The following is a 27212-nucleotide window of genomic DNA, read 5'->3' as shown; positions in this document are numbered from 1 at the left end:
TAAAAAATAAAACATTGTCCATTTTTTTATTTTGCAAAGTATGTGGATTACAAAAAGAACAGAAGAGGACCAATCTACACTGGATTATGTGAGTAAAATTTTTCCCACAGGTACCCCATGGATTCTACATGGAGAACCCTCATGTGAACATAGGTAAGTATGTATGTTTGGAGGTGTGGATGTATGTAATAAACGTTTACTTTCAAGGTGTGTGTCTCCTGTTTTTATTGGGGTATTTTTTTAGTAGTAGTACTACAGGTACCAGCGGGCCCGGTTTTCCTCCGCATGCTGGTACTTGTGGTTCTCCAAGTACCAGCTTGCGGGGAGGCTTTCTGGGACTTGTAGTACTGCTACTAAAAACAATATTCACATTTTGACAAAAAGGCTATCAGCCCCCCATCCGCTGCCCTTGGATGGGGGGGACAGCCTCGGGCTTCACCCCTGGCCCTTGGGTGGCTGGAGGGGGGGACCCCTTGATTTAAGGGGTTCCCACTCCTCCAGGGTACCCCGGCCAGGGGTGACTAGTTGGGTATGTAATGCCAGGGCCGCAGGGACCAATATAAAAGTGTCCCACGGCTGTGGCATTATGTACCTGGCTAATGGAGCCCGGTGCTGGTTTCAGAAATACGGGGGACCCCTACGCTTTTTGTCCCCCGTATTTTTGGAACCAGGACCAGGCGCAGAGCCCGGTGCTGGTTGATTAAATATGGGGGAAGCCCTGTCATTTTTTCCCCCATATTTTTTCAACCAGGACCGGCTCAAAGAGCCCGAGGCTGGTTTTGCTTAGGAGGGGGGACCCTACGCATTTTTTTTCAACAAATTTAACACTTTCCCACCCCTTCCCACTGATAAACATGCACGGATCCCATGGATCCGTGCATGCCTATCAGAACACGGTAAAAAAAAGCAGGTCTGTTTTATTTTAGCACTTTTTTACGATTTGTATTTTTTTACGCCAGTGTTTGGCTATTGCCGGTGGTGTTTGTGAATTACACTTTTTAGTAAATTACCGAGTTCTACCAAATTACAGGCGTATTTGACCGATGGTGTATTCATTCGTAATTTTTTTCTTTGAGTTCCAAAAAAATATGAATGCCCTCATCGCTGCCGTGATTTAGTTTAGTAAATTCTCGAGATGACACTTTGAAGAAAAAACACCATCTCGGTCAAAATCGGGAGCTTAGTAAATTTCCCTAATTGTCTCTAACAAGGCTTTTTGATGGTGCCAAATATTCTTGGTAATTATTGCTCTGATGGTATATATTATAAGGTATGGGATGACAATGAACACTTATGAATATTTCATTAAATTTAATATTTGCTACCATGTTATACAACTAACTCCTAATATCAACAAGTTTATGTCATTTAAATAATGTGGGAGGAAACTCATGATAAAACTTAGGAAGACATACAAACCCCACACAGATAGAATTCTGGTTAGGAATGAACTCAGGGTTTCAGTGCTGTGGGGTGGCCATGCTAACCATTCTACCACTGTGCTGTCTGTGGTTAGGTGGTCTCATACTGTAACTATAGATTTTATAATACATGTCTTTGACAGGTATTTTAACCAGTCTGCTATAATAAATAAATAGATTTTACCTCTGTGCTAAGTCTCTCTTGGCACTTTCGGGTTTAGGAGATTATTCAGACCTGATCACTAGGCTGCTAAAATTGTAGTCCTGTGATCAGATTGTCGCCACCCAAAGGGGGGTGTATATTCTCGTGCAAGTGTGCGATCGCATGTGTTCGCCGAGCTGCTAAAAAACCCTCAGTCAGCGGACAGCTGCAAATCCGTTCGCAGCTCACTCAGAATTGAATGATTTGCCTTGTGTGTGCAGTCTCTGTGAAGCCCTGGGCTTACTCCTACAGTGCGTTTAGAACAGGCTGATTGGGGCTAGAGCTGATGTCACACACCCTCCCTGAAAATGCTTGGGCACGCCTGCATTTTCCATGACACTCCCAGAAAATGGTCAGTTACCACCCACAAAGGGCTTCCTCCTGTCAATCAGCATGCAAATGGCTGTGAGATTAGAATTTTCGCACCAGCCAGTCGCTGACCGGCGATGCCTGTTGTTGCTTGCCGACACGTGTGCACATTACGGTGCATACGTATCCGCAGTTATTAACTGATCGGCTGCTGTGCGAAAACACACAGCAATGATCAGGACTGAATCGGGCCCTTATCACATGCTGACTTTGATATTATTATGTCTGCTGGGCAGTGCTAGCTGAAGTCATAGCTGTTTTTTTCCGTGAACTTTACATTTTCAGAAAATAAATTGGATTACTTTATAATCTAAGTATAGAGTATATGGTACTTTCTGGAAAACGTCACAATTCTGGGGGAAAACCACCCAGTTTGGAACACAATTGAAATTGTTATACCTTTAAGTATAGCTACAACTCTCCTGCTTAGAATGTAAGGGTAAAGCCCCCTTCACACCTGAAAGACCATAGAGCCGACGCGCCCGATATTGATACTGTATAAATTATCAGATTGATATATTGTTAGTGAAAGTGCAAATCATTTGCACTTCACTAAGGATGACAATCTGATGCGCGGTACTGCAGATCGTCTGCCGGATCCTCTGAACTTATGTGCTGCACATAAGATCAGGTGATCTGGGTAGCGGTGATTCACAAGTCGTACGATAGAGTGTTAGGTACTTTTCCTGACCTAATGATCTATCATACTCCTGGAGCTGCCTGGAGAGCTGCAGGGGAAATCGTAAGGATGCTAGTCATCCTAATGTATTGCCACCATCAGGGTGCCAAGAGTACAAATGTGCAATTATAACTCCACTCTATTAGATGTCAGAATTAATGTGTAAAAAGGGGGGCAGTTTCTGAACATGCTTTACAATAGACAATATGTTGACTAACTATATATGGACAGAACAATTCTGATGGCATCATGCAGACACAGCTGTAATGTTATTTAATGAATGTTAACCAGTGGCGGCTCCCATCCTTATTAAGGAGGGGGCTGCCCGCCGTATTGCTTTCCGGTCCTGGACTGCAGCACACAGTGCCTTTGTCTCACCACCTGCCAGGTCCATCCGTATATACAATGGATATGGTAGGAGTCAAAAGTGGTGCATGTGCACAAACCCAGCGTCTAGGGACTGCACCAGGTGCTGCACAGGGCAGTGGCTTCCCACTGGAAACACGCTCTCTATTAATCACGTAGAAAACTGTCAGACCCCGTGTGTTTAGCAGACAGTGCTTTCCATAAGAAGTCACTGCCACACAAGCCAGTGCACACGGACTGCAAATGGCTCACTGGAGGCGGCATATTTTACTGCAGCCCCTAGGTAATAACCACCACCAACGTTAACTATGTCCAGTGTTGGACTGGGTCATGAAGGGCACACCAAGTGAATGCACTGTTAGGGGTCTATGCACCTAGCCACCATATCGACTTGGATAACCATTAGAGAATATATTTTCTGGGCCCCTTGATTAATAGATATAGTAAATACTGTTAGTCCATGCATGAAAATGTACCAGATTAGTAGCAGGAATGCACTGTAGAAAGTACACCATAGCCCTGTATATTATAATGTAACACATGTATAATGTATATTTCAAAAGCACAGTCCGTTACCTGATCCCAGGTGGTGGGTCTTCAGGCAGTGGGGACCATCAGGGGTTTCCTCTGTAACCCAGTGTGCCAGTCCGACCAGGGCCATATCGGGATTCTAAATTTAAATTCTGATGCTTCATGTTTAAAATTATAATGCCGACACGTTTAAAATGTTTTAAATATCATTACAACAGTGTCAGCAGGATGCCGATAGCATTCTTTCATCCACATATAGTTTGTCGACATACTGTATTGTCTGTCGACAAACCACTTCCTGTTTGTTGATGCCCCCGAGTGTTCATGACACAATAAATTGTCTGCCTTTTTCCAATGTGTCAAAGCCAGTGCCGGACCGTTCCAGCAACACGGAGATACCGGCTGGCCATGTAGTGCAGCAAGGCACTGGCTGGCAACTTACAGCCAGTGCCATTTCTAGCCGAGGGCAAGCCGTGCGATCACACGGGTGCCTGCCGCTGTACTCTGTGGATCCTTTTCTGCTCCCACCTCCTCCCTCTTCATAGTACTCCACTCGGGGGTGGAGTTTTGTGGAATGACACGGTTGGCGCGGTCATTTCTCAAAACTCCATGCCCCTCCCCCCAACAGAGTAATATGAATGGGTGGAGGAGGGAGCAGGACAGAAGTGCTGGCATAGCCATGCCCATTTTAGCGGATCCATGCCCACTCACCGGGAGGGAGCCCACCAAAGGCGTTCGTAAAATAAGTGGGGGGGTTTTGTCTATGGGGGGGTGCATTTTAAATGTCTATGGGGGCGCATTCTTTTAATGCTCGCAGTGGGAGCCAAATTGTCAGGAAACAGCCCTGCTTTCAGCCTGGGGACAACAAAGAGGAAGCAGCCCCCACCAACACAGTCATTCCAATACCCCTCCACCCCAGTTTGCAGCAAGGATTATAAAGCTGCTGGAGTTACACCTAATCTATCATAGGTACGGTGCTGTTATGCAGAGCTGTAATTAGACTTTTTGGTGCCCTCTACCAGAGAGAGCATTGGTGCACCCCCCCCCCCCTTTATTTCAATAGGGACATAAGGCACATGCCATGTGGGGAAGGGGGGAGGCCAAGATTGATCTCAAAGAAAGCTATATGTTTAGATATACTGTATATAAATAATACACACATTTATAGACGGGTGTAGTATGTGTTTGCCGGCGGTCGGGCTCCCGCAAACCAGCATACCGGCGCCGGAATCCCAACTGCTGGCATACCAACAGCTGGGCGAGCGCAAATGAGCCCCTTGCGGGCTCGCTGTGCTCGCCACGCTGCGCGCCACACTATCTATTCTCCCTCCAGGGGCGTCGTGGCCCCCCAAGAGGGAGAAGAACTGTCGGTATGCCGGTGGTCGGGATTCCGGCGCCGTATGCTGGTCGTCGGGAGCCCGACCGCCGGCAAAGTGAAGACCACCCTTATAGACCACTGCGAGAAAATGGATTTGTACACAAATCGCCTTTAATACCACATTCATGCGCTTAACATGAGAGATCGTTGTTATTCAGTTACAATCCTCTTTATTAAATACCACATTTCAATATACTGCCATACCCAGGATTCAAACCTATAACCTGTTGAATTCTAATAAATAAAAACACCCTACTCATTGAGCTATTTGATCCTGCATAAAAAAACTATGAAAACTCTCTATGAAGCTACTGGTACTTTGTAAAAAAAAAAAATCTGAATTGCAATTGAGCAGATCTATGTAGTTTACAGCCACACGCTACATAGATCTGCTCAGCCTTTTTTCACAAAGTACAAGGTAAAAGTTCAAATATAATTCTCTAGAATAGATTGTCTGACTGCAATGCCACATGCAATGGTTTCAAATCCCGGGTATGTCAGCATTTTGAAATGTGATAAAGGACAGTGTGACTGAATAACAAAGAAATCTCAAGTTGAGTTCATGAATGTTGTATAGGTATTAGCAACAGAAGGGGTCAGGGTAGGAGACAGCAGTGGTCAGGGGTCAGGAGATGCTGGGCTTCAAAGAGCGGGAAAGCTGCAAGTGAAAGGAATAAAAACAGATGATTGACAGTGCCGCCAACAGTGCCGCCTGCCCTGCAGCATTATGTGCAGTGCCCCCTCCACACACCTAGTTACGGCCTGCTGTTACGTGTAGTATACAACCATATATAGCATACTAATCCATATAGTATATATACACACACAAACATACATACCTTATATTTATATATTTGCAAAAGAGGCACACAGATTTGAAAGAGGTGGCCGGGAGAATGACCGTATTTTTAAAGTGGCAATCATTTACAAGGCAAAACCAACCTTGTTTTTGATTGCCACTTTAAAAATCAGGGTATTCTCACACAGACTCCTGAACCTGTGACTTTTCGCAGGCTTTTACATAGAGATGAGCGGGTTCGGTTCCTCGGAATCCGAACCCGCCCGAACTTCAGCTTTTTTTACACGGATCCGAGCGACTCGGATCTTCCCGCCTTGCTCGGTTAACCCGAGCGCGCCCGAACGTCATCATGACGCTGTCGGATTCTCGCGAGGCTCGGATTCTATCGCGAGACTCGGATTCTATATAAGGAGCCGCGCGTCGCCGCCATTTTCACACGTGCATTGAGATTGATAGGGAGAGGACGTGGCTGGCGTCCTCTCCATTAAGATTATAAGAGAGAGAGATTTACTGGAGCTTAGGACTAGGAGGAGTACTGTAGAAGTGTAGAGAGTGCAGAGAGTTTACTAGTGAGTGACCACCAGACAGTGCAGTTTATTTAATATATCCGTTCTCTGCCTGAAAAAAGCGATACACACAGTGACTCGGTCACATACCATATCTGTGTGCACTGCTCAGGCTCAGCCCAGTGTGCTGCATCATCTATATATATTATATATCTGTCTGACTGCTCAGCTCACACAGCTTATAATTGTGGGGGAGACTGGGGAGCACTGCAGTGCCAGTTATAGGTTATAGCAGGAGCCAGGAGTACATAATATTATATAGTGAGTGACCACCAGACAGTGCAGTTTATTTAATATATCCGTTCTCTGCCTGAAAAAAGCGATACACACAGTGACTCAGTCACATACCATATCTGTGTGCACTGCTCAGGCTCAGCCCAGTGTGCTGCATCATCTATATATATTATATATCTGTCTGACTGCTCAGCTCACACAGCTTATAATTGTGGGGGAGACTGGGGAGCACTGCAGTGCCAGTTATAGGTTATAGCAGGAGCCAGGAGTACATAATATTATATTAAAATTAAACAGTGCACACTTTTGCTGCAGGAGTGCCACTGCCAGTGTGACTGACCAGTGACCTGACCACACTGACCACCAGTATAGTTAGTAGTATACTTATATTGTGATTGCCTGAAAAAGTTAAACACTCGTCGTGTGACTTCACTTGTGTGTTGTTGTTTTTTTTATTCTATAAAAATAAAACTCATTCTGCTGACAGACAGTGTCCAGCAGGTCCGTCATTATATAATATATAATATATACCTGTCCGGCTGCAGTAGTGATATATATATATTTTTTAGATCATTTATCATCCAGTCGCAGCAGACACAGTACGGTAGTTCACGGCTGTGGCTACCTCTGTGTCTGCACTCGGCAGGCAGTCCGTCCATAATTGTATACCACCTAACCGTGGTTTTTTTTTCTTCTTTATACATACATACTACTACGACATCTCTTTATCAACCAGTCTATATTAGCAGCAGACACAGTACAGTACGGTAGTTCACGGCTGTGGCTACCTCTGTGTCTGCACTCGGCAGGCAGTCCGTCCATAATTGTATACCACCTAACCGTGGTTTTTTTTTCTTTCTTCTTTATACATACATAGTTACATAGACATCTCTTTATCAACCAGTCTATATTAGCAGCAGACACAGTACAGTACGGTAGTTCACGGCTGTGGCTACCTCTGTGTCTGCACTCGGCAGGCAGTCCGTCCATAATTGTATACCACCTAACCGTGGTTTTTTTTTCTTTCTTCTTTATACATACATAGTTACATAGACATCTCTTTATCAACCAGTCTATATTAGCAGCAGACACAGTACAGTACGGTAGTTCACGGCTGTGGCTACCTCTGTGTCTGCACACGGCAGGCAGTCCGTCCATAATTGTATACCACCTAACCGTGGTTTTTTTTTCTTTCTTCTTTATACATACATACTACTACGACATCTCTTTATCAACCAGTCTATATTATTAGCAGCAGACACAGTACAGTACGGTAGTTCACGGCTGTGGCTACCTCTGTGTCTGCACTCGGCAGGCAGTCCGTCCATAATTGTATACCACCTAACCGTGGTTTTTTTTTCTTTCTTCTTTATACATACATAGTTACATAGACATCTCTTTATCAGCCAGTCTATATTAGCAGCAGACACAGTACAGTACGGTAGTTCACGGCTGTGGCTACCTCTGTGTCTGCACTCGGCAGGCAGTCCATAATTGTATACTAGTATCCATCTCCATTGTTTACCTGAGGTGCCTTTTAGTTGTGCCTATTAAAATATGGAGAACAAAAATGTTGAGGTTCCAAAATTAGGGAAAGATCAAGATCCACTTCCACCTCGTGCTGAAGCTGCTGCCACTAGTCATGGCCGAGACGATGAAATGCCAGCAACGTCGTCTGCCAAGGCCGATGCCCAATGTCATAGTACAGAGCATGTCAAATCCAAAACACCAAATATCAGAAAAAAAAGGACTCCAAAACCTAAAATAAAATTGTCGGAGGAGAAGCGTAAACTTGCCAATATGCCATTTACGACACGGAGTGGCAAGGAACGGCTGAGGCCCTGGCCTATGTTCATGGCTAGTGGTTCAGCTTCACATGAGGATGGAAGCACTCAGCCTCTCGCTAGAAAAATGAAAAGACTCAAGCTGGCAAAAGCAGCACAGCAAAGAACTGTGCATTCTTCGAAATCCCAAATCCACAAGGAGAGTCCAATTGTGTCGGTTGCGATGCCTGACCTTCCCAACACTGGACGTGAAGAGCATGCGCCTTCCACCATTTGCACACCCCCTGCAAGTGCTGGAAGGAGCACCCGCAGTCCAGTTCCTGATAGTCAGATTGAAGATGTCAGTGTTGAAGTACACCAGGATGAGGAGGATATGGGTGTTGCTGGCGCTGGGGAGGAAATTGACCAGGAGGATTCTGATGGTGAGGTGGTTTGTTTAAGTCAGGCACCCGGGGAGACACCTGTTGTCCGTGGGAGGAATATGGCCGTTGACATGCCAGGTGAAAATACCAAAAAAATCAGCTCTTCGGTGGGGAGGTATTTCTCCAGAAATGCGGACAACAGGTGTCAAGCCGTGTGTTCCCTTTGTCAAGCTGTAATAAGTAGGGGTAAGGACGTTAACCACCTCGGAACATCCTCCCTTATACATCACCTGCAGCGCATTCATAATAAGTCAGTGACAAGTTCAAAAACTTTGGGTGACAGCGGAAGCAGTCCACTGACCAGTAAATCCCTTCCTCTTGTAACCAAGCTCACGCAAACCACCCCACCAACTCCCTCAGTGTCAATTTCCTCCTTCCCCTGGAATGCCAATAGTCCTGCAGGCCATGTCACTGGCAATTCTGACGATTCCTCTCCTGCCTGGGATTCCTCCGATGCATCCTTGCGTGTAACGCCTACTGCTGCTGGCGCTGCTGTTGTTGCTGCTGGGAGTCGATGGTCATCCCAGAGGGGAAGTCGTAAGCCCACTTGTACTACTTCCAGTAAGCAATTGACTGTTCAACAGTCCTTTGCGAGGAAGATGAAATATCACAGCAGTCATCCTGCTGCAAAGCGGATAACTGAGGCCTTGACAACTATGTTGGTGTTAGACGTGCGTCCGGTATCCGCCGTTAGTTCACAGGGAACTAGACAATTTATTGAGGCAGTGTGCCCCCGTTACCAAATACCATCTAGGTTCCACTTCTCTAGGCAGGCGATACCGAGAATGTACACGGACGTCAGAAAAAGACTCACCAGTGTCCTAAAAAATGCAGTTGTACCCAATGTCCACTTAACCACGGACATGTGGACAAGTGGAGCAGGGCAGGGTCAGGACTATATGACTGTGACAGCCCACTGGGTAGATGTATGGACTCCCGCCGCAAGAACAGCAGCGGCGGCACCAGTAGCAGCATCTCGCAAACGCCAACTCTTTCCTAGGCAGGCTACGCTTTGTATCACCGCTTTCCAGAATACGCACACAGCTGAAAACCTCTTACGGCAACTGAGGAAGATCATCGCGGAATGGCTTACCCCAATTGGACTCTCCTGTGGATTTGTGGCATCGGACAACGCCAGCAATATTGTGTGTGCATTAAATATGGGCAAATTCCAGCACGTCCCATGTTTTGCACATACCTTGAATTTGGTGGTGCAGAATTTTTTAAAAAACGACAGGGGCGTGCAAGAGATGCTGTCGGTGGCCAGAAGAATTGCGGGACACTTTCGGCGTACAGGCACCACGTACAGAAGACTGGAGCACCACCAAAAACTACTGAACCTGCCCTGCCATCATCTGAAGCAAGAAGTGGTAACGAGGTGGAATTCAACCCTCTATATGCTTCAGAGGTTGGAGGAGCAGCAAAAGGCCATTCAAGCCTATACAATTGAGCACGATATAGTAGGTGGAATGCACCTGTCTCAAGCGCAGTGGAGAATGATTTCAACGTTGTGCAAGGTTCTGATGCCCTTTGAACTTGCCACACGTGAAGTCAGTTCAGACACTGCCAGCCTGAGTCAGGTCATTCCCCTCATCAGGCTTTTGCAGAAGAAGCTGGAGACATTGAAGGAGGAGCTAACACGGAGCGATTCCGCTAGGCATGTGGGACTTGTGGATGGAGCCCTTAATTCGCTTAACAAGGATTCACGGGTGGTCAATCTGTTGAAATCAGAGCACTACATTTTGGCCACCGTGCTCGATCCTAGATTTAAAGCCTACCTTGGATCTCTCTTTCCGGCAGACACAAGTCTGCTGGGGTTGAAAGACCTGCTGGTGACAAAATTGTCAAGTCAAGCGGAACGCGACCTGTCAACATCTCCTCCTTCACATTCTCCCGCAACTGGGGGTGCGAGGAAAAGGCTCAGAATTCCGAGCCCACCCGCTGGCGGTGATGCAGGGCAGTCTGGAGCGACTGCTGATGCTGACATCTGGTCCGGACTGAAGGACCTGACAACGATTACGGACATGTCGTCTACTGTCACTGCATATGATTCTCTCAACATTGATAGAATGGTGGAGGATTATATGAGTGACCGCATCCAAGTAGGCACGTCACACAGTCCGTACTTATACTGGCAGGAAAAAGAGGCAATTTGGAGGCCCTTGCACAAACTGGCTTTATTCTACCTAAGTTGCCCTCCCACTAGTGTGTACTCCGAAAGAGTGTTTAGTGCCGCCGCTCACCTTGTCAGCAATCGGCGTACGAGGTTACATCCAGAAAATGTGGAGAAGATGATGTTCATTAAAATGAATTATAATCAATTCCTCCGCGGAGACATTGACCAGCAGCAATTGCCTCCACAAAGTACACAGGGAGCTGAGATGGTGGATTCCAGTGGGGACGAATTGATAATCTGTGAGGAGGGGGATGTACACGGTGATATATCGGAGGGTGATGATGAGGTGGACATCTTGCCTCTGTAGAGCCAGTTTGTGCAAGGAGAGATTAATTGCTTCTTTTTTGGGGGGGGTCCAAACCAACCCGTCATATCAGTCACAGTCGTGTGGCAGACCCTGTCACTGAAATGATGGGTTGGTTAAAGTGTGCATGTCCTGTTTTGTTTATACAACATAAGGGTGGGTGGGAGGGCCCAAGGACAATTCCATCTTGCACCTCTTTTTTCTTTTCTTTTTCTTTGCATCATGTGCTGATTGGGGAGGGTTTTTTGGAAGGGACATCCTGCGTGACACTGCAGTGCCACTCCTAAATGGGCCCGGTGTTTGTGTCGGCCACTAGGGTCGCTAATCTTACTCACACAGTCAGCTACCTCATTGCGCCTCTTTTTTTCTTTGCGTCATGTGCTGTTTGGGGAGGGTTTTTTGGAAGGGACATCCTGCGTGACACTGCAGTGCCACTCCTAGATGGGCCCGGTGTTTGTGTCGGCCACTAGGGTCGCTAATCTTACTCACACAGCTACCTCATTGCGCCCCTTTTTTTCTTTGCGTCATGTGCTGTTTGGGGAGGGTTTTTTGGAAGGGACATCCTGCGTGACACTGCAGTGCCACTCCTAGATGGGCCCGGTGTTTGTGTCGGCCACTAGGGTCGCTAATCTTACTCACACAGCTACCTCATTGCGCCTCTTTTTTTCTTTGCGTCATGTGCTGTTTGGGGAGGGTTTTTTGGAAGGGCCATCCTGCGTGACACTGCAGTGCCACTCCTAGATGGGCCCGGTGTTTGTGTCGGCCACTAGGGTCGCTAATCTTACTCACACAGCTACCTCATTGCGCCTCTTTTTTTCTTTGCGTCATGTGCTGTTTGGGGAGGGTTTTTTGGAAGGGACATCCTGCGTGACACTGCAGTGCCACTCCTAGATGGGCCCGGTGTTTGTGTCGGCCACTAGGGTCGCTTATCTTACTCACACAGCGACCTCGGTGCAAATTTTAGGACTAAAAATAATATTGTGAGGTGTGAGGTATTCAGAATAGACTGAAAATGAGTGTAAATTATGGTTTTTGAGGTTAATAATACTTTGGGATCAAAATGACCCCCAAATTCTATGATTTAAGCTGTTTTTTAGTGTTTTTTGAAAAAAACACCCGAATCCAAAACACACCCGAATCCGACAAAAAAAATTCGGTGAGGTTTTGCCAAAACGCGTTCGAACCCAAAACACGGCCGCGGAACCGAACCCAAAACCAAAACACAAAACCCGAAAAATTTCAGGCGCTCATCTCTACTTTTACATTTATCTACAGTAGCTGTAGCAATACATCACGTCTGATTAGGTGCAGGGTGCTAGAATGAACACTACATATATACACATATTTAGTCACATACATACATACATACATACATACAATACATAGTTACACATTAATACAGATAGACAGTGCTCCTTCCCTAATACCCCTTTCACATCGTACAAATAATAAGATTTTACTCACCGGTAAATCTATTTCTCGTAGTCCGTAGTGGATGCTGGGGACTCCGTAAGGACCATGGGGAATAGACGGGCTCCGCAGGAGTGTGGGCACTCTAAGAAAGATTTAGTACTACTGGTGTGCACTGGCTCCTCCCTCTATGCCCCTCCTCCAGACCTCAGTTAAGGAAACTGTGCCCGGAAGAGCTGACATTACAAGGAAAGGATTTTGGAATCCAGGGTAAGACTCATACCAGCCACACCAATCACACCGTATAACTTGTGATAACATACCCAGTCAACAGTATGAACAACAACAGAGCATCAGACAAACCTGATGCAACCATAACATAACCCTTATTTAAGCAATAACTATGGCCCTCATTCCGAGTTGATCGGTCGCAAGGCGAATTTAGCAGAGTTACACACGCTAAGCCGCCGCCTACTGGGAGTGAATCTTAGCTTCTTAAAATTGCGACCGATGTATTCGCAATATTGCGATTACTAACTACTTAGCAGTTTCAGAGTAGCTTCAGACTTACTCTGCCTGTGCGATCATTTCAGTGCTTGTCGTTCCTGGTTGACGTCACAAACACACCCAGCGTTCGCCCAGGCACTCCCACCGTTTCCCCGGCCACTCCTGCGTTTTTTCCGGAAACGGTAGCGTTTTCAGCCACACGCCCCTGAAACGCCGTGTTTCCGCCCAGTAACACCCATTTCCTGTCAATCACATTACGATCGCCGGAGCGAAGAAAAAGCCGTGAGTAAAAATACTTTCTTCATAGTAAAGTTACTTGGCGCAGTCGCAGTGCGAACATTGCGCATGCGTACTAAGCGGATTTTCACTGCGATGCGATGAAAAATACCGAGCGAACAACTCGGAATGAGGGCCTATATACAAGTATTGCAGTAGAAGTCCGCACTTGGGACGGGCGCCCAGCATCCACTACGGGCTACGAGAAATAGATATACCGGTGAGTAAAATCTTATTTTCTCTAACATCCTAGTGGATGCTGGGGTATCCGTAAGGACCATGGGGATTATACCAAAGCTCCCAAACGGGCGGGAGAGTGCGGATGACTCTGCAGCACCGAATGAGCAAACACAAGGTCCTCCTCAGCCAGGGTATCAAACTTGTAGAACTTTGCAAAAGTGTTTGAACCCAACCAAGTAGCTGCTCGGCAAATCTGTAATCCTGAGACCCCTCGGGCAGCCGCCCAAGAAGAGCCCACCTTCCTTGTGGAATGGGCTTTTACTGATTTTGGATGCGGCAAGCCAGCCGCAGAATGAGCCTGCTGAATCGTGTTACAGATCCAGCGAGCAATAGTTTGCTTTGAAGCAGGAGCACCCAGCTTGTTGGATGCATACAGGATAAACATCGAGTCAGGTTTCCTGACTCCAGCCGATCTGGCTACATAAATTTTAAAAGCCCTGACTACATCTAGTAACTTGGAATCCTCCAAATCACGAGTAGCCGCAGGCACCACAATAGGTTGGTTCACATGAAAACATGACACCACCTTTGGCAGAAATTGCGGACGAGTCCGTAATTCTGCCCTGTCCATATGGAAAACCAGATAGGGGCTTTTACATGACAAAGCCGCCAATTCTGACACACGCCTAGCCGAAGCTAAGGCCAATAGCATGACCACTTTCCACATGAGATATTTTAACTCCACAGTCTTAAGCGGCTCAAACCAGTGAGATTTCAGGAAACTCAACACCACGTTAAGACCCCAAGGTGCCACTGGTGGCACAAAAAAGGGGCTGAATATGCAGCACTCCCTTTACAAACGTCTGAACTTCAGGTAGAGAAGCTATTTTTTTTTTTTATGAAAGAAAATGGATAGGGCCGAAATCTGGACCTTAATGGAACCCAATTCTAGGCCCAAAGTCACTCCCGACTGTAGGAAGTGAAGGAAACGGCCCAGCTGGAATTCCTCTGTAGAGGCATTCCTGGCCTCACACCCAGCAACATATTTTCGCCGTATACGGTGATAATGTTTAGCCGTCACGTCCTTCCTAGCCCTTATCAGCGTAGGAATAACCTCATCCGGAATCCCTCTTTTCTACTAGGATCCGGCGTCCAACCGCCATGCCGTCAAATGCAGCTGCGGTAAGTCTTGGAACATACAAGGTCCCTGCTGCAACAGATCCTGCCCTAGAGGCAGAGGCCCTGGGTCCTCTGTGAGCATTTCTTGCAACTCTGGATACCAAGTCCTTCTTGGCCAATCCGGAACAATGAGTATTGTTCTCACTCCTCTTTTCCTTAAAAGAGAGGAAGAGGAGGAAACACATAAACCGACTGGAACATCCAAGGTGTCACCAGTGTGTCTACAGCTATCGCCTGAGAGTCTCTTGACCTGGCGCAATACCTCTGTAGCTTTTAGTTGAGGCGGGATGCCATCATGTCCACCTGTGGCAGTTCCCACCGACCTACAATCTGCGCGAAGACTTCTTGATGAAGTCCCCACTCTCCCGGGTGGAGGTCGTGCCTGCTGAGGAAGTCTGCTTCCCAGTTGTCCACTCCCGGAATGAACACTGCTGACAGTGCGCTTACGTAATTCTCCGCCCAGCGAAGAATTCTGGTGGCTTCTACCATCGCCACCCTGCTCCTTGTGCCGCCTTGGCGGTTTACATGAGCCACTGCGGTGATATTATCTGATTGAATCAGAACCGGTTGGTCGCGAAGCAGGGTCTCCGCTTGACTTAGGGCGTTGTATATGGCCCTTAGTTCCAGGATATTGATGTGAAGGCAAGTCTCCTGCCTTGACCACAGCCCTTGGAAATTTCTTCCCTGTGTGACTGCCCCCTACCCTCGGAGGCTTGCATCCGTGGTCACCAGGACCCAGTCATGAATGCCGAATCTGCGACCTTCGAGAAGGTGAGCACTCTGCAGCCACCACAGGAGAGACACCCTGGCCCTGGGGGATAGGGTGATTAACCGATGCATCTGAAGATGTGATCCGGACCACTTGTCCAGTAAGTCCCATTGGAAGGTCCTCGCATGGAACCTGCCGAAGGGAATGGCCTCCCTTCCCAGGACTCGAGTGCAGTGATGCACTGACACCAGTTTTGGTTTTAATAGATTCCTGACCAGTGTCACGAGCTCCTGAGCTCTCTCTATCGGGATATAAACCCTTTTCTGGTCTGTGTCTAGGATCATGCCTAGGAGAGGCAGATGAGCTGTAGGAACCAACTGCGACTTTGGAATATATAGAATCCAGCCGTGTTGCCGTTACACTTCCAAAGAAAGTGATACGCTGTTCAGCAACTGCTCTCTTGATCTCGCTTTTATGAGGAGATCGTCCAAGTACGTGATAATAGTGACACCTTGCTTCCGCAGGAGCACCATCATTTCCGCCATTACCTTGGTGAATATTCTCAAGGCCGTGGAGATTCCAAACGGCAACGTCTGAAATTGGTAATGACAATCCCGTACCGCAATTCTGAGGTACGCCTGATGAGGTGGATAAATGGGGACATGAAGGTATGCATCCTTTATGTCCCGAGTCACCATAAAATCTCCCCCTTTCAGGTTTGCAATAACCGCTCTTAGCGATTCCATCTTGAACTTGAACCTTTTCAGGTATATGTTCAGGGATTTTAAATTCAATATGGGTCCGACCGAACCGTCTGGTTTCGGGACTACAACATGGTCGAATGTTGAAGGAGGGGAACCTTGACCACCACCTGTTGAAGATACAATTTGTGAATTGCAGTTAACACTGTTTCCCTCTCTTGGGGGGAAGCCGGCAGGGCCGTCGGTGAGGTGGCATCTTCTCAAAGTCCAGCTTGTATCCCTGAGACACAATATCTATTGCCCAGCGATCTAACAGGGAGTGAACCCACTTGTGGCTGAACTTACGAAGGCGTTCCCCCACCGGGCCTAGCTCCACCTGTGGAGCCCCAGCGACATGCGGTGGATTTTTGTAGAGGCCGGGGAGGACTTCTGTTCCTGGGAACTAGCTGTGTTGTGCAGCTTCTTTTCTCTGCCCTCTGGCAAGAAAGGACGCACCTCGGACTTTCTTGTTTCTTTATTCGAAAGGCTGCATTTGATAATGTCGTGCTTTCCTAGGCTGTGCAGGAATATAAGGCAAAATATCAGAATTACCAGCTATAGCCGTGGAGACCAGGTCCGAGAACCCTTCTCCACACAATCCTCAGCCTTCCATATGCCTCTTAAGTCGGCATCATCTGTCCATTGCATATTCTACAGGACACGTCAAGCAGAAATCGACATAGCTTTGACTCTAGGACCCAGTATACTCATGTCTCTTTGGGCATGTTTTATATATATATATATACCTATCTCTTAAGACAGCATCTTTAATATATATATATCTCTATATATACATATATATATATATATTTATATATATATATATGCATAGTAGGGTCTCAATCTCTGCTGATAAGGTACCTGTCCATGCTGCCACAGCGCTATAAACCCATGCCGACACAATCGCCGGTCTGAGTAGTGTACTAGAATGTGCACGCTATCTGCAGGATCCCTGAGAATAACTAGTGCTACCTTCTGGGCAAACGTGACACCCTAGGGGAAGATTCCCATCACATCCTGGCCCTAGTGGGGAAAGGATACTGCCTGAGAATTCTTTGTGGGAAGCTGCAGTCTCTTGTCTGGAGATTCCCGCTCTTTTTCCTCATGAGAGGAGGGAAATTTACCTCAGCTTTCTTCCCCTTAACATGTGTACCCTTGTGTCAGGGACAAATGAGTCATCAGTGATATGCAAATCATCTTTTATTACAATAATCATATATTGAATACCTTTCAGCCATTTTGGCTGTAACTTTGCATTATCGTAGTCGACACTGGAGTCAAACTCCGTGTCGATATCAGTGTTTATTATTTTGGATAGTGAGCATTGTGAGACTCTGAAGGTCTCTGTGATATAGGGACAGACATGGGTAGATTCCCTGTCTGTTCTCTGATCTTTTGTGCAATAAATTCACCTTAGCACTTACACATATCCAAACAGGTGTCGGCGTTGTCGACGGAGACACCCTCTCACACACATATTTGCTCTATCTCCTCCTTAGGGGAGCCTTTTACCTCAGACATGTCGACACACACGTACCGACACACCACACACACAGGGGATGCTCTATTTGAAGACAGTTCCCCCACAAGGCCCTTTGGAGAGACAGAGAGAGAGTATGCCAGCACACACCCCAGCGCTATATGACCCAGGAATCACACAGTAACTTAGTGTTAACCCAGTAGCTGCTGTATATATTGTTTTTACTCCAAATTTATGTGCCCCCCCTCTCTTTTTCACCCTCTCTATCGTGCTTCTGCAGGGGAGAGCCTGGGGAGCTTCCTCTCAGCAGAGCTGTGGAGAGAAAATGGCGCTGGTGAGTGCTGACGAAGAAGGCCCCGCCCCCTCAGCGGCGGGCTTCTCCCGCGATTTTGTGTAAAATTAATGGCGGGGGCTCATGCATATACCAGTGTCCAACTGTATATATGCTGCTTTTGCCAGGAGGTACTTAATTGCTGCCCAGGGCGCCCCCCCCCCCCCCTGCGCCCTGCACCCTACAGTGACCGGAGTGTGTGGGTTAGTGTGGGCGCAATGGCGCACAGCTGCAGTGCTGTGCGCTACCTCATATGAAGACAGGAGTCTTCTGCCGCCGATTTTGACGTCTTCTTGCTTCAACCCGTCGGCTTCTGTCTTCTGGCTCTGCGAGGGGGACGGCGGCGCGGCTCCGGGAATGGACGACCAAGGTTAGGTTCCTGTGTTCGATCCCTCTGGAGCTAATGGTGTCCAGTAGCCTAAGAAGCGCAACCTAGCCGCAGTTAGTAGGTTTGCTTCTCTCCCCTCAGTCCCATGTAGCAGAGAGTCTGTTGCCAGCAGAAGCTCTCTGAAAATAAAAAAACCTAACTAAAATACTTTCTTATTAGCAAGCTCAGGAGAGCTCACTAAAATGCACCCAGCTCTGTCCGGGCACAGATTCTAACTGAGGTCTGGAGGAGGGGCATAGAGGGAGGAGCCAGTGCACACCAGTATAGTACTAAATCTTTCTTAGAGTGCCCAGACTCCTGCGGAGCCCATCTATTCCCCATGGTATTTACGGAGTCCCCAGCATCCACTAGGACGTTAGAGAAAACCTGGTATATTGCCTGGCCGCCGCAGGTCGAGGTACGGTTTGAAAGGGGTATGTTAGACTTTCCCGGGTCAACTGACCTGGCATTTCAACACGTGAATAAGGCAGGGTTATTTCCGGATGGAAATGCAGTGTGAACGGTTTGCCTTGTCAATGCGACTCGGGGCCCGTTCACTCTATAGGGGGAGGCGGTGAGGCAGCACTAAAGGGATAGGCAGCACTTGGAGATGTTCTGATCTCCAGGCACTGCCTATGCACACGTCACCGGTGATGACAAAAACCTGGTAATATGTCGGATTGGTGCCGCCAGTTTGAAAGAGGTCTCAAGTGGCAGTGGCGGATCCAGGGGGGGGGCACTCGGGCCCGTGCCCCCCCTGTCATTTCTGGCCTCCGTCCCCGTTCTCCCCCTGCGCCGCACAGGGAGATGACGGGCGCCCGCTGAGATTGTGTTACCAGCGGGCGCTCGTCTCCCTGCACAGCGGCAGCCGGAGACAGGAGCTCAGTACTGAGCTCCGGCTTCCGGCGCTGTCACTGTGCGCTATGGGAGAGACGTCAGTCAAGCTCCATGGTTCGACAACAGTGTTAGTGAGCTCAAGAAAAGGGGGCGTAGACTGGAAAGACGATGGAGGAAGACTAACCTAGTGGATGACAAAATAAAACTAATAAAGCATAACGAAGAATATCAATCGACAATCACTCGTAAGAAGGCACAGTTCCTGTCAAATGAGATCACAGCAGCAAACAATAGGCCAGCTCAGCTTTTCCGCACAGTGGAGATGCTTTGCAAGCCAGCATGCCTGCAGACTGATGAGACCCTCTCCCAGGCAAGATGCAACGAGTTTGCAAACTTCTTTGCAGATAAAATATCCACCATCCGGGCTGGAATCTCCACAGTGCCATCAAAGGAGTGCCAAACTACAAAGCCTGCCAATATAAGCTACCTGCCTTCATGGACCAGCTTTGACCCAGTGGATGTAAAGGACACTGCTGAAATTGCTCGAATTTTGCGTCCCACCACCTGTGATCTGGACCCAGCCTCAACCAAGCTTCTAATAGGTTGCATGGATATAATTGGTCCTGTCTTTACAAAAATTGTTCAATGCTCTTTGCAGACAGGCATTTTTCCTGGACCCCTAAAGGAAGCAATTGTTAGACCGCTTCTTAAAAAACCTAATTTAGATCCCGACTGCATGACCAACTACAGACCGGTATCAAACCTTCCTTTCCTAGGAAAGGTTATTGAGAAAGTCGTTGCAAATCAACTGGAAACCCGCCTGACAACCCATGATATTTATGATCCATTTCAATCAGGATTCAGGAGAAGACATAGCACTGAAACAGCCCTGGTGTGTGTGTTAAATGATCTTCTGATGGCAAAAGACAGAGGTGACTGTTCAATATTAATCCTTCTGGATCTCTCGGCAGCATTTGATACCGTGGACCATGGGCTTCTGATTGAGCGACTGATACATTTCTGTGGTCTGGATGGCACAGTCCTAGCTGGTTCAAATAATTTCTCACAGGCAGGTCACAGAGAGTATCATCTGGATTATACTCATCACCACCAGTGCCATTGCCATGTGGTGTCCCACAAGGTTCTATACTATCCCCCATGCTTTTTGCAGTATACATGCTCCCATTGGGCGAAATAATCAGGCGCCATGGCCTGGTCTACCACTGCTATGCAGATGATACACAACTGTACTTGTCCTTTGCTCCGGGCACTGATAACCCAATAGCAACCCTAAATGGCTGTCTAGCTGAACTACAGGAGTGGATGAGCGCCAGTTGGCTGCGACTGAACCCGGATAAAACAGAGGTCCTTTTGATACGACCGCAACATCAAAGGACAAGACTGCAGCATAGCCAACCAACTGGACTTACACTGGGGGATTCAGAATTACAGACCAGTGATCGTGTGCGGAATCTTGGCGTTGTCCTGGATGGTGGCTTGACACTTAAACATCAGATATCAGCCACAATCAAATCCTCATTCTTTCACCTGAGGAACATAGCCAGAATCAAGCACTTAATTCCCTCAGATGACATGCCAAAAGTCATACATGCATTTGTATCATCTCGTTTAGACTACTGTAATGCCCTCTACCTTGGTCTACCAGCAAAAGAATTGCAACGCTTACAGCTGGTGCAAAACACAGCTGCCAGGCTATTAACCAACCAGCCCCGTTCTAGCCACATAACACCCATCCTCTACTCCCTTCACTGGCTGCCTGTAAGATGGCGAATCATCTTCAAGATTGGCTTACTGAGTTTCAAAGCATTACATGACCAAGGCCCAAGGTACCTGAAACAGCTTCTGACCCCATACTGCCCCACTCGATTACTGCGATCTGTAGATGAAGGACTTTTAGCAGTACCTAGAATCTACCGTAATTCATCTGGGGGTCGAGCTTTTAGTCATGCGGCTCCGACTCTATGGAACTCACTTCCCCGCACAGTGCGAGAGGCCCCAACTATAGAATCCTTCAAAAGTAGACTCAAGACTTTTCTGTTTACTAAAGCATTTCCATAGTGTCCCTTTTAGTATCTTCATGCTTCTGTATTTTATGAAAATGTACTTCATTATTTTCTGTACTATATTATGCTATGTATCTGTTAAGCGCCTTGAGTCCTATTGGAGAAAGAGCGCTATATAAATAAAATTATTATTATTATTATTATTATATAGTGCTGAATGACTGAGGAGCGGACGCCCAGGGAGGAGGAGGACTGCAGCGGCGCGGGAACGGGGCTCGGTAAGTATGTTTTTTTCTTCCTTAATGCAGCGGGGGCATCTCCTGGGGGCAAACTACGGGGGACATTACTACTGGGGGGCATCAACAAGGGGCATTACTACTGGGGGGGCAAACTACTGGGGGCATTATAACTGGGGGGCATCTACTGGGGGCATCACTACTGAGGGGTCATCTATTGGGGGCAGCTACTGGGGGACATTTTTACTGGGGGTCATCTACTGGGGGCATTACTACAGGGGGGTCATCTATTGGGGCAAACTCGTAGGGGGCATTATTACTGGGGGGTCATCTATTGGGGGCAGCTACTGGGGCATTATTACTGGGGGGCATCTACTGAGGGCATTACTACTGGGGGGTCATCTATTGGGGCAGCTACTGGGGCATTATTACTGGGGGGCATCTACTGGGGGCATTACTACTGGGGGGGTCATCTATTGGGGGCAGCTACTGGGGGACATTTTTACTGGGGGGCATCTACTGGGGGCATTATTACTGGGGGGCATCTACTGGGGGCATTACTACTGGGAGGTCATCTATTGGGGGCAAACTCATAAGGGGCATTACTACTGGGGGCAAACTACTAGAGGACATTATTACTGGGGGGCATCTACTGGGGGCAAACTACTGGGGGACTATTACTGGGGGCCAACTACAAAGGTGCCAACTACTGGCGGCGTAACTACAGGGGCATTACTACTGGCGGCTTAACTACAGGAGGGCATTACTACTGGCGGCGTAACTACAGGGGCATTACTACTTGGGGGCTAAACTACAGGGGGGCCAAACTACTGGGGGCATTACTACTGAAGGCTAAGCTACAAGGGGGCATAACTACAGGGACTAAATTACAATGGGGCAAACTACAGGGGGGCATTACTACTGGTGGCTAAACTACTGGGGGCATTACCACTGGGAGGCTAAACTAAAGGGGGGGTAAACTACTGGGGTCATGACTGCAGGGGAATTACCACTGGGGGCATAATGACTGGGGGCATTACTACAGGCAACATTACTACTGGGGGCAATACGGGCATTGCAAAAGGGGCACCACTACTATGGGGTCTATATAAGGGGTACTACCAGTACAGTGGACATTGCATAATGAGCGCTACAACTGTGGGCATTGTATAAGAAGCGCCACCTCACATGCACCGAAGCCGCACGCAAATGTACTTGCCCCTTCCATGGTGCCCCCCCTATCATTTTCTTCTGGATCCGCACCTGTCAAGTGGGTCACATCCGGGAAGGACCCATGTAAAAGTCCCGGGTGCGACCCGCTTATTGTGATGTGAAAGCGGTATGAGTCACTCCTTACCTGAGTCACTCTTACCATATAAGCTGGTTGCTGGATAGTCAGGTCTCCTCCACTCCTCTCTCCCATGCTGCTGGCACTGACTGTAGTGCAGTCATATTGCCCCATACCCAGCTTGGACTTCGCTTCCTCTTTTCTTCTACAGCTGGCAGTGCAGACCTGCTTTACACTGAAGCCATTATTAAAGGATTGGGAGCCCCCTGAGAGATGTAGGCCAGGGGAACATGCCACCTGTGTCCCCCTGAATCTGACTCTGGAGGACAGTCAGATCTGATTGCTGGGCTGCTAACTTTGCTGTCCTGCATTCAGATAGTCACCACCTCCAGGAGGAGTGTATATTTGCCATGCATGTGTGCGATTGCATGTGTACACAGACCAGCTAAAATTCGCTTTGTGCAGTCTCTGCACAGACTTACTCCTATAGTGCAATAGCATCAGGCTGATCGGGGCCGGAGCTGACGTCAGATAACCTCCCTGAAAACGCTTGGGAACGCCTGCCTTTTTCTGGACACTCACAGTAAACGGTCATTTACCACCAACAAATGGCCTTCTCGTGTCAATCACCTTGCGAACGTCCGTGTGAACGGATTTTTTGCACCATCCCACCGCTGACCAGCGAAGCCCTTTGTTGCTATCCGACACACGTGCGCATTGCGGTGCATACGCATGCGCAGTTAGTACCTGATCGCCCGCACAGCATTTATCAGACCTGAATGACCCCCTCTGTATGTTAAGGTGTTTCTACCAGGTTTGCATAATATTTTGGAGTGTCTTTTTGCCCCATTCTTCATTGCAGATTTGCTCCAGGTTATTCAGCTTGTTTGAATGACGCATGTGGACTAGAGATGAGCGCCTGAAATTTTTCGGGTTTTGTGTTTTGGTTTTGGGTTAGGTTCCGCGGCCGTGTTTTGGGTTCGACCGCGTTTTGGCAAAACCTCACCGAATTTTTTTTGTCGGATTCGGGTGTGTTTTGGATTCGGGTGTTTTTTTAAAAAAACACTAAAAAACAGCTTAAATCATAGAATTTGGGGGTCATTTTGATCCCATATTATTATTAACCTCAAAAACCATAATTTCCACTCATTTTCAGTCTATTCTGAATACCTCACACCTCACAATATTATTTTTAGTCCTAAAATTTGCACCAAGGTCGCTGGATGACTAAGCTAAGCGACACTAGTGGCCGACACAAACACCTGGCCCATCTAGGAGTGGCACTGCAGTGTCACGCAGGATGTCCCTTCCAAAAAACCCTCCCCAATCAGCACATGACACAAAGAAAAAAAGAGGCGCAATGAGGTAGCTGACTGTGTGAGTAAGATAAGCGACCCTAGTGGCCGACACAAACACCGGGCCCATTTAGGAGTGGCACTGCAGTGTCACGCAGGATGTCCCTTCCAAAAAACCCTCCCCAAACAGCACATGACGCAAAGAAAAATAAAAGAAAAAAGAGGTGCAAGATGGAATTGTCCTTGGGCCCTCCCACCCACCCTTATGTTGTATAAACAAAACAGGACATGCACACTTTAACCAACCCATCATTTCAGTGACAGGGTCTGCCACACGACTGTGACTGATATGACGGGTTGGTTTGGACCCCCCCCCAAAAAAGAAGCAATTAATCTCTCCTTGCACAAACTGGCTCTACAGAGGCAAGATGTCCACCTCATCATCACCCTCCGATATATCACCGTGTACATCCCCCTCCTCACAGATTATCAATTCGTCCCCACTGGAATCCACCATCTCAGCTCCCTGTGTACTTTGTGGAGGCAATTGCTGCTGGTCAATGTCTCCGCGGAGGAATTGATTATAATTCATTTTAATGAACATCATCTTCTCCACATTTTCTGGATGTAACCTCGTACGCCGATTGCTGACAAGGTGAGCGGCGGCACTAAACACTCTTTCGGAGTACACACTTGTGGGAGGGCAACTTAGGTAGAATAAAGCCAGTTTGTGCAAGGGCCTCCAAATTGCCTCTTTTTCCTGCCAGTATAAGTATGGACTGTGTGACGTGCCTACTTGGATGCGGTCACTCATATAATCCTCCACCATTCTTTCAATGGTGAGAGAATCATATGCAGTGACAGTAGACGACATGTCCGTAATCGTTGTCAGGTCCTTCAGTCCGGACCAGATGTCAGCATCAGCAGTCGCTCCAGACTGCCCTGCATCACCGCCAGCGGGTGGGCTCGGAATTCTGAGCCTTTTCCTCGCACCCCCAGTTGCGGGAGAATGTGAAGGAGGAGATGTTGACAGGTCGCGTTCCGCTTGACTTGACAATTTTCTCACCAGCAGGTCTTTCAACCCCAGCAGACTTGTGTCTGCCGGAAAGAGAGATCCAAGGTAGGCTTTAAATCTAGGATCGAGCACGGTGGCCAAAATGTAGTGCTCTGATTTCAACAGATTGACCACCCGTGAATCCTTGTTAAGCGAATTAAGGGCTCCATCCACAAGTCCCACATGCCTAGCGGAATCGCTCCGTGTTAGCTCCTCCTTCAATGTCTCCAGCTTCTTCTGCAAAAGCCTGATGAGGGGAATGACCTGACTCAGGCTGGCAGTGTCTGAACTGACTTCACGTGTGGCAAGTTCAAAGGGCATCAGAACCTTGCACAACGTTGAAATCATTCTCCACTGCGCTTGAGACAGGTGCATTCCACCTCCTATATCGTGCTCAATTGTATAGGCTTGAATGGCCTTTTGCTGCTCCTCCAACCTCTGAAGCATATAGAGGGTTGAATTCCACCTCGTTACCACTTCTTGCTTCAGATGATGGCAGGGCAGGTTCAGTAGTTTTTGGTGGTGCTCCAGTCTTCTGTACGTGGTGCCTGTACGCCGAAAGTGTCCCGCAATTTTTCTGGCCACCGACAGCATCTCTTGCACGCCCCTGTCGTTTTTTAAATAATTCTGCACCACCAAATTCAAGGTATGTGCAAAACATGGGACGTGCTGGAATTTGCCCATATTTAATGCACACACAATATTGCTGGCGTTGTCCGATGCCACAAATCCACAGGAGAGTCCAATTGGGGTAAGCCATTCCGCGATGATCTTCCTCAGTTGCCGTAAGAGGTTTTCAGCTGTGTGCGTATTCTGGAAACCGGTGATACAAAGCGTAGCCTGCCTAGGAAAGAGTTGGCGTTTGCAAGATGCTGCTACTGGTGCCGCCGCTGCTGTTCTTGCGGCGGGAGTCCATACATCTACCCAGTGGGCTGTCACAGTCATATAGTCCTGACCCTGCCCTGCTCCACTTGTCCACATGTCCGTGGTTAAGTGGACATTGGGTACAACTGCATTTTTTAGGACACTGGTGAGTCTTTTTCTGACGTCCGTGTACATTCTCGGTATCGCCTGCCTAGAGAAGTGGAACCTAGATGGTATTTGGTAACGGGGGCACACTGCCTCAATAAATTGCCTAGTTCCCTGTGAACTAACGGCGGATACCGGACGCACGTCTAACACCAACATAGTTGTCAAGGCCTCAGTTATCCGCTTTGCAGCAGGATGACTGCTGTGATATTTCATCTTCCTCGCAAAGGACTGTTGAACAGTCAATTGCTTACTGGAAGTAGTACAAGTGGGCTTACGACTTCCCCTCTGGGATGACCATCGACTCCCAGCAGCAACAACAGCAGCGCCAGCAGCAGTAGGCGTTACACGCAAGGATGCATCAGAGGAATCCCAGGCAGGAGAGGACTCGTCAGAATTGCCAGTGACATTGCCTGCAGGACTATTGGCATTCCTGGGGAAGGAGGAAATTGACACTGAGGGAGTTGGTGGGGTGGTTTGCGTGAGCTTGGTTACAAGAGGAAGGGATTTACTGGTCAGTGGACTGCTTCCGCTGTCACCCAAAGTTTTTGAACTTGTCACTGACTTATTATGAATGCGCTGCAGGTGACGTATAAGGGAGGATGTTCCGAGGTGGTTAACGTCCTTACCCCTACTTATTACAGCTTGACAAAGGGAACACACGGCTTGACACCTGTTGTCCGCATTTCTGTTGAAGTAGTTCCACACCGAAGAGCTGATTTTTTTGGTATTTTCACCAGGCATGTCAACGGCCATATTCCTCCCACGGACAACAGGTGTCTCCCCGGGTGCCTGACTTAAACAAACCACCTCACCATCAGAATCCTCCTGGTCAATTTCCTCCCCAGCGCCAGCAACACCCATATCCTCCTCATCCTGGTGTACTTCAACACTGACATCTTCAATCTGACTATCAGGAACTGGACTGCGGGTGCTCCTTCCAGCACTTGCAGGGGGCGTGCAAATGGTGGAAGGCGCATGCTCTTCACGTCCAGTGTTGGGAAGGTCAGGCATCGCAACCGACACAATTGGACTCTCC

At 47.9% G+C, this 27212-nt stretch overlaps 1 protein-coding gene across 1 annotated transcript in view; it reads right to left on the bottom strand.

Annotated features, from left to right (window-relative positions):
* Nucleotides 1-27212, bottom strand: part of RASD2 (RASD family member 2) — a 58542-nt gene that overhangs the window by 5256 nt on the left and 26074 nt on the right. The window lies entirely within an intron of this gene.

The sequence above is a fragment of the Pseudophryne corroboree genome, chromosome 9, assembly GCF_028390025.1.
Source record: "Pseudophryne corroboree isolate aPseCor3 chromosome 9, aPseCor3.hap2, whole genome shotgun sequence".
Classification (NCBI taxonomy): Eukaryota; Metazoa; Chordata; class Amphibia; order Anura; family Myobatrachidae; genus Pseudophryne; species Pseudophryne corroboree.
Note: the sequence above shows the minus strand (reverse complement) of the source record. Positions and strands in the feature narration are given on the sequence as shown.